This window comes from Pinus tabuliformis, chromosome 9 (genome assembly GCF_031772625.1).
Source record: "Pinus tabuliformis cultivar Carrire ecotype Pingquan chromosome 9, CPIR1, whole genome shotgun sequence".
Taxonomy (NCBI): Eukaryota; Viridiplantae; Streptophyta; class Pinopsida; order Pinales; family Pinaceae; genus Pinus; species Pinus tabuliformis.
The window spans coordinates 1,385,831,417-1,385,839,871 of record NC_142307.1 but is presented as its reverse complement, the minus strand read 5'-3'; the positions used below and the strand labels follow the sequence as shown (position 1 = coordinate 1,385,839,871).

The 8,455-nt window shown below is 40.5% G+C and overlaps 1 pseudogene; it reads left to right on the top strand.

Annotated features, from left to right (window-relative positions):
- Positions 1–394: 394 nt before the first annotated feature.
- LOC149153670 (putative linoleate 9S-lipoxygenase 5) overlaps positions 395–8,455 on the top strand; it is a 33,159-nt pseudogene continuing 25,098 nt past the window's right edge.

Genomic DNA, 8,455 nt, shown 5'->3' with positions numbered 1-8,455 from the left:
TTTTTTTAATTTCTTAGCTGATTAAGCATAAATTCTTCATTCGAAGTGAATTATAGCCTCGTTAAACAACGCCATAAATGCATTCAATCATCCAAGAACTTTAGGTGGTGGAAAGTGGAATGGAAATAAATATGTATCTTTCCGTGGGGATAAGCTTGTAATAGATATAAATATGTCTCTTTTCATGTGGATAAGATAGGGCATACAATTGGTGTGAATATAATGGAAATGAAGTTAGTATGAGTCATGTTAAATGTATCATATAGTATCATCATCTCATTTATTTCTATTGCATCTCTTCCTCGGCAGAAATGATTATCATTATAATTCCATCTCCCTACACATTCTTCCAGTTAGGGTATAACTTGAAGCAATATCCAATTATCCATCCACCATGGATACACTTTCAGAGGTCTTTCACGTTGGTGCCCATTGCAGGTGTACGTCTGGACAACAAAATAAGATTGAAGGTTTTTCGGTATTACAAATGAAAAATGTTTTAGATTTTAATGATTTCAGTGCACACATAATAGACGATCCTAGCGAGCTTATTTGAAAGGAAGTTTCATTCCAACTTGTCAACGCATACTGTTGGAGGTACTACACACCTAGGACCTTCATTACTAGCACTAACTATCCATTCATGCATGGGACTACATGCAAGATCCTTTCTGCATGATTTACTCCCTGATTTGCTCCTCCTTTCACTCCACAACTGGCTAGTTCTCTCCAGAACTTGTTGTGGGACTACATGCAAGATCCTTTCTACATGATTTACTCCCTGATTTGCTCCTCCTTTCACTCCGCAACTAGCTAGTTCTCTCTAGAACTTGCTGTAGGTGTCGAGTCCTCTCATTGATCACCACTATGGCACATTACCTTGGGATCTTCACCTAGTAATGCTATATCATGAGCATTGTAACCTATTTTCTGTATCAATCATTCTTTTTTGTTCTTTCAATTCTTTTAGTGTCTTTTCTCTACAAACCTGTGTGTTCAACCTTTACTATCTAGATTCATCTGTGCAGGTTTTCTAACACATCTACATGGTATCAGAGCCCACAAGTTGGTAGATAAAAGGCGCACAAGTACTTTATTTTGCAGGTATTACAGCTTGGAGATCGAAGATTAACAGAAAAATGGGGTTTCCCAAAGCATCGATCCTAACACCGTACAACTATCATGAATGGAAGGACCATATGGCTCGATACCTTCGTCAGAAAGGGTTGTACAGTATCACCATGGCTGCAAAAGTGGAACCCACTTTAGCCATATTGAAATCCAAGTACCTCAACCGCATTCCATATGCATGTGCATCTCCCCAAAGTTGCAGTTTCATCTATCTACCTGCAATACTCCCAATGAGATTTGGAAAAATGTTGAAGAACTTTATGGGAAATAGGATGAGATGAAAGGACATCTGCTCGAAGTGGAGCTACTCTCATTGGATCCACGGAACTATGACATAATTCAAGACTTCTTCACCAAATATAATGATCTATTGTTGCAACTCAAGGATTGTGGAATTGACAAATCCAAAGAGGAGAGTCACCAAGTTCTCTCAATTATGTCAAAGCTCGGACCATAATACTCCATCTTTGTGTCTACATTTCCTTTAGTAAGGCTCGCAACAGGTAAATCCTACACTATGCCTCCTCTCAAAGAGTTCATGGAGTCCCTCACTTTTGAACAAGATAAACTCATTGGCATGGGGAAAATCAAACCTCCAAAAGTGCATGCACTTGCTGTGCATGATGGCAGCCACAATAAAAATCACAAATCTGATTCAAATCAGCAGCAAAAAGACAAGGGAAAAGTGCATTCCCATCCAAAGAAGGAAGGGTACACCAAGCCCTTCAATGACAAAGGAGACAAATGCACCTACTGTCACTGAGGATTCCATCTGGAATCCTCCTGCATGAAGAAAAAAATTGACCAAATGACAGAAATCCTTTAGAAGCACAACCTTGTGGACCACATCCCTCAGGATGCCAAGAAGAAAACTGAGGATTTGCCACACGGGAAAGGTAACAATTTTCATGCTTTAGTTGCAATTAATTCTTCCCCTGATGCATGGATTATAGATTCTAGTGCATCACATCATATGGATACTGCAAAGGAAGTCTATTCCTCTTTGGATGCATGCAAAGGACATCCCATCCTCATGGGAGATGACTCACCTATTGAGGTCACCGGAAAAGGTAGAGTGGAACTTTTACACCGAAGATTTGAAGATGTGATTAATGTTCCAAAACTTTTGGTAAACCTACTTTCAGTTTATCAGATCACTCATTCTGGCACAGAAAGAGAGTGGAATTCACTCCAGATGTAGTGAATATATCTGACCTACATAGCAGCTCCAAGATTGCAACCAGTGAGGTAAACAATGGAGCTAAACTATATACATTTTTTGAATTTATTGAATCTGAATCCTCCTTATTGCTTACACATGCTGATGATAGTAGTATGCTTTGGCATGAGAGGTTTGGTCACTTAAATTACAATTATATGCAGCAGCTAAGCAAGCATGAGATGGTGGAAGGCTTGCCAAATACAAGTTTCTCCAAAGGAGTTTGTGAAGAGTGTGTCCTTGGCAAACAACCTAAAGAAAAGTTTGACACCGGCAAGACTCACAAAGCATCTTCTCCTCTAGATCTGATCCATAGTGATCTCATGGGGCCTTTTCCTCATCCTTCCATCAACAAGGCAAGGTATGTGCTTACATTTATTGATCATTTCTCATGGTATACTTGGGTGTATCTTCTAAGGCCAAATCTGAAGTTTTTGTGCACTTTGAAGATTTCAAAGCACTAGTTGAGACACAGTCAAAGAGAAAGATCAAAGCCCTTCGTACAGAGAATGGGGGGAAATATATTAACACAACACTCTAGAACCTTTGCCTTGAGTCCGGCATACAGTTGCAGCACACAGTTCCATACACTCCACAGCAGAACGGAGTTGCTAAGAGAAAGAACCGATCTCTCAAAGAGATGGCTTCTTGCATGCTGCATGCTAAGTCACTACCTCATAAGCTATGGGCTGAAGCACTTAATTGTGCTAACTACATCCAGAATATATCTCCTCATAGATCTACCAAGGATTAGACCCCCTTTAAGGCTTGGAGCGGCACTAAATCGAAGGTCACCCACTTTCGTGTTTTCGGCTCCCGAGCATGGGCCAGGATCCCCTCTGAAAAGAGGAAAGCTCTTGATCGACAGAGCATTGAGTGCATCTTTGTTGGATACCTTGATGGTCTGAAGGGATACCAACTCTTGATTTCCTCTACGGACAAGCTCATCATTGAGAAAAGTGTCAAATTTGAGGAAAGTCTCTCGCATGCACCTCAATTGCCGCATGCAGACACATTTTATCTACCTCATGTCCGAGATGATGACTTAGTACACTCAGATGCAGATATCGAGCATGTAGATGTCGAGGTAGAGCATGCAGATAAAGAGACAGAGTGTTTAGATACAAATCCAGTGCATGCATATGATGATCCACATCCAAGCCCAGATCGGGCTTCCAACAGTGAATCAACTTCCCCTGTCATAAACCAGAGAACAATGAGCTTAAGTGAGATATATGCACAAGACCACCCAGCTGCTAGAAATGGTCTTGTGGGGGATAATTCTGATCTGCGGAGCACTAGCTCAGAATTTATTAAGCCTCCTCTTGCCCTCACTGCCACTAAACCAACGCCATCCCGACATTGTCCTTTGGTTCAATCTTCTAATCCACAGTCTTATGCTGAGGCTACTGGGCATCCCTCTTGGGAGTCCGCCATGGAGGAGTATAACTCCCTCCTCAAGAACCAAACCTGGGATCTGGTTCCCCTTCCTTCAGGAAGGAAACTTGTCCGATGCAAATGGGTCTACAGGACCAAGAGTGCTACAGATGGGAAAATCACTAGACAGAAAGCCAGGCTAGTAGCCAAAGGCTTCCTGTAAGTGCATGGCATTGATTATGATGAGACCTTTGCTCCAATAGCAAAGATGAATTCCATACGCCTTGCACTTGACATTGCAGATGCCCAGGGGTGGGAAGTACATCAGATGGATGCAAAGAATGCCTTTCTCCACGGAGACCTATTTGAGGAGATCTACATGGAGCAGCCACATGGTTTCATTCAGGATTCATCTTTGGTTTGCAGACTAAAGAAATCTCTCTACGGCCTTAAGCAGGCCCTGAGAGCTTGGTATGCGAAGATGGATTCTTTTCTCTTATCACAAAAATTCGAAAGATGTAAGTCTAATCTGAATGTTTACATGCTCAGGATACATGATTCTCTTCTTATCTTAGTTTTGTAGGTGGATGATCTCCTGATCACCAGTATCTTGGATTCAGCCATTACTGTAGTCAAGAGGGCCTTGCATGATAGGTTCTTGATGACGGATATGGGTCCATTGCACTTCTTTCTTGGTCTTGAGATCAGCCAGGATGCCACAGGCATCAAACTCTCTCAGGCTGAGTATGCACAGGATCTCCTCAAGATATTTCACATGACTGACTGCACGCCAGCACCGACTCCTTTTCTGTCTGGGGTCCGCCTTGAGGATGGAGGTGACACTCCATTAGTTGATAGTACTCTCTACCAACAGCTAGTGGAGAGCTTACTATACCTCGCCCACTCCAGACCAAATCTCTCATATGCAGTAGGGGTAGTTTCCATATACATGCAAGAGCCGCATGAGCTACACTGGAATGCTGCCAAGCGCATCCTCCGATATGTGTAAGGCACCATCACCTTCGAAATTCACTATGCAACAGGCACTGCATTGAATCTCCTTGGCTTCACAGATTCTGATTGGATGGGTGACAACATTGATCGTAAGTCCACCTCCGGATATTCACTCAGTCTAGGGTCTGGCCCTATCTGTTGGTTGAGCAAGAAGCAGGCTGCTATTGCTCTCTCTTCAGTTGAGGCTAAGTACAGAGGAGTAACCAACATCACCATTCAAGCTCTGTGGCTACAACACTTCCTCACTGAGTTGGGCGTCTAGTTCCACCAGCGCACTGTCATTTAGTGTGACAAACAGAGCACTCTCAAATTTTGCAGGGATCCAGTACAGCAGCAGCAGACAAAGCACATAGAGATCCATATGCACTACATCAAAGACTTAGTACATGATCGGGTCATTGATTTGTAGTTTTGTCCTTCAGCAGAACAGACTACAGACATCTTCACCAAGACATTCACTAAGAAAAAGTTTCACTCTTTGCATGATCGTCTTGGAGTGAAGGACACAGTTGCTTAGCAACTATCTTTTCTTCCTCTTTTCTTTTGATTACATTGTATTTTGAAGGGGCGGATTTCCCACGAGGTTTTCCCTCTTTCCTCAATTTTAGTACAAGTTGCACTGTGTTTTGGGTGACCTTTGGCCTTAGTTTCCAGGGCCCATTTTCTATTTTTCCCCATAGTGGTGTTCAGGGGGGGTGTTATAGGTACTACACACCTAGGACTTTCATTACTGGTATTGATTGTCCATGCATGCATGGGACTACATTCAAGATCCTTTCTGCATGATTTACTCCCTGATTTGCTCCTCCTTTCACTCCACAATTGGCTAGTTCTCTCTGGAACTTGCTGTGGGACTACATGCAAGATCGTTTCTGCATGATTTACTCCATGATTTGATCCTCCTTTCACTCCGCAACTAGCTAGTTCTCTCCAGAACTTGTTGTAGGTGTTGAGTCCTCTCATTGATCGCCACTATGGCGCACTACCTTGGGATCTTCACCCAATAATGCTATATCATGAGCATTGTAACCTATTTTCTGTATCAATCATTCTTTTTTGTTCTTTCGATTCTTTTAGTGTTTTTGCTCTGCAAAGCTGTGTGTTCAACCTTTACTATCTAGATTCATCTATGTAGGTTTTCTAACACATTTACACATCTGAAATTGATCCCAGTGAGTGCTACTATCCTCCAGCGGATTTTTCCTTCTTCCTTTTGTTAATTTCATAGATTCACCCAATTGTCTGTAATTTAATATGTAAATTGTTCGAAAATTCATTTGCAGGCAGTGGATGTGGAAAGTTTAGCGAGTAAGCGCTTCTACAAAATTGGATTTCTACGCCTGAAAGACTCGTTACTGGCCAGACTATGTATAGTATCGACTTTGATTGGGACTCCGACTTCGGACACCCTGGAGCTGTCTTCGTCACTAATTCACATCATGATGAGTTCTTCTTCAACTCACCCACGTTTGAAGTTCCCCATCTTGGCATCATTCATTTCGACTGCAACTCATCATTCATTTCGGCTGCAACTCATGGGTGTATTTCGACTGTAACTCATTTGGCCGTATCCTTTTCTCTAATCGGGTCATATATATATATATATATATATATATATATATATATATATATATATATATATATATATATATATATAAATAGATATATATATATATAGATATATATATATATATATATATATATAGATATATATATATATATATATATATATATATATATATATATATATATATATATATATATATATATATATATATATATATATATATATATATATATATATATATATATATATATATATATATATATATATATATATGATCAGCATGTAGTGTTCTATGCAATCTTTCATTGATGGTTAGGTGGTTTAGATAAATTTGATTTGGTTAAGTTTGGAGGTAATTCATGGTTTTTTTTATGATATTTAAGTGGAATGTAGCAGAAAAACTGATGCTACTTTAAAGATAAATACCATAAACAAAACCATGAAACAATGAGTTATCTAACCAAACTATCCTGAGATTGATGACATCTATGAGTTGGGTCAAATTATGCGCTACTAACCACGTTTTACTATAATCTGCAGAGCTATCTCCCTGCAAATTGTCCTCCCGGGCTCATAAAACTGAGGAATGAGGAACTGATAAGCTTGAGAGGTGAATACGATGGAATGGCAGAGAATGAGAGGAAGGAGAGGGACAGAGTTTATGACTACGATTTTTACAATGATCTCTGAGACACAAATAGGAATGTGGATCTCAGTCGACCAGTGCTAGGAGGGTCTCAACAGTTTCCATACCCGCAGAGGGGCAGAACGCGCTGCCCTCCTACAAAAACAGGTTAGTGCATTTGTGGTGCCGATCTATAAAACAACACAATCCTTATTTTCCCACTCAATTGTGTGGCATTCATTGATTTTGTGGCATTACAGAGCCTGCTACTGAAAGCAGATTGCCATTGGACATGAGCCTTGACATCTACATTCCCAGAGATGAGCGTTTTGGGCATCTGAAAATTTCTGATTTCTTGGCATATGCCCTCAAGTCAGTCGTCCAATTCTTGATACCAGACCTGTTGGAACTACTACACACCTACATGCAGACTCTTAGTTAGAGCATGGGACTACATGCAAGATTCCTTTTGCATTATTTACTCCTTGATTTTCTCCTTCTTTAACTCCGTAACTGGTTAGTTCTTCTGCATGATTTACTCCCTGATTTGCTCCTTCTTTCACTCTGCAACTGGCTAGTTATCTCCGGAACTTGTTTTAGGTGTTGAGTCTTCTCATTGATCACCAATATGGTGCATTACCTTGGGACCTTCACCCAATAATGCTATATCATAAGCATTGTAACCTATTTTCTAATGAATCATTCTTTTCTTCTTTCGATTTTCTTTTAGTGTTTTTTCTCTGCAAAGCTGTGTGTTCAACCTTTACTAGCTAGATTCATCTATGCAGGTTTTCTAACACATTTACATGGTATCAGAGCCCATAGGTTGCTAGATAAAAGGCGCACCAGTACTTTATTTTGTAGGTATTATAGCTTGGAGATCGAATATCGACAGAAAATGGAGTTTCCCAAAGCATCGATCCTAACACCATACAACTATCAGGAATGGAAGGACCAAACGACTCGATACCTTCTTCATAAAGGGTTGTACATGATTACCAATGCTACAGAAGTGGAACCCACTTCAGCCATAGAGAAATCCAAGTACCTCAACCGTATTGATGAGGCTCACGGATCCATATGCATGTGCATCTCTCAAGAGTTGCAGTTTCATCTATCTGCCTGCAATACTCCCAATAAGATTTGGAAAAAGGTTGAATATCTCTACGGGAAACAGGATGAGATGAAAGGACATCTGCTCGAAGTGGAACTGCTGTCATTGATTCCATGGAACTATGACAAAATTCAAGACTTCTTCACCAAATATAATGATCTATTGCTGCAACTCAAGGGTTGTGGAATTGACAAATCCAAGGAGGAGTGTTTCCAAGTTCTCTCTATTATGTCAAAGCTCGGACCGGAATACTTCGTCTTTGTGTCTACATTTAATTCAGTAAGGCTCGCAATAGGTAAATCCTACACTATGCCTTCTCTCAAAGAATTTATGGAGTCCCTTATTTTTGAGCAAGATAAACTCATTGGCATGGGGAAAATCAAACCTCCAAAAGCGCATGCACTTGCT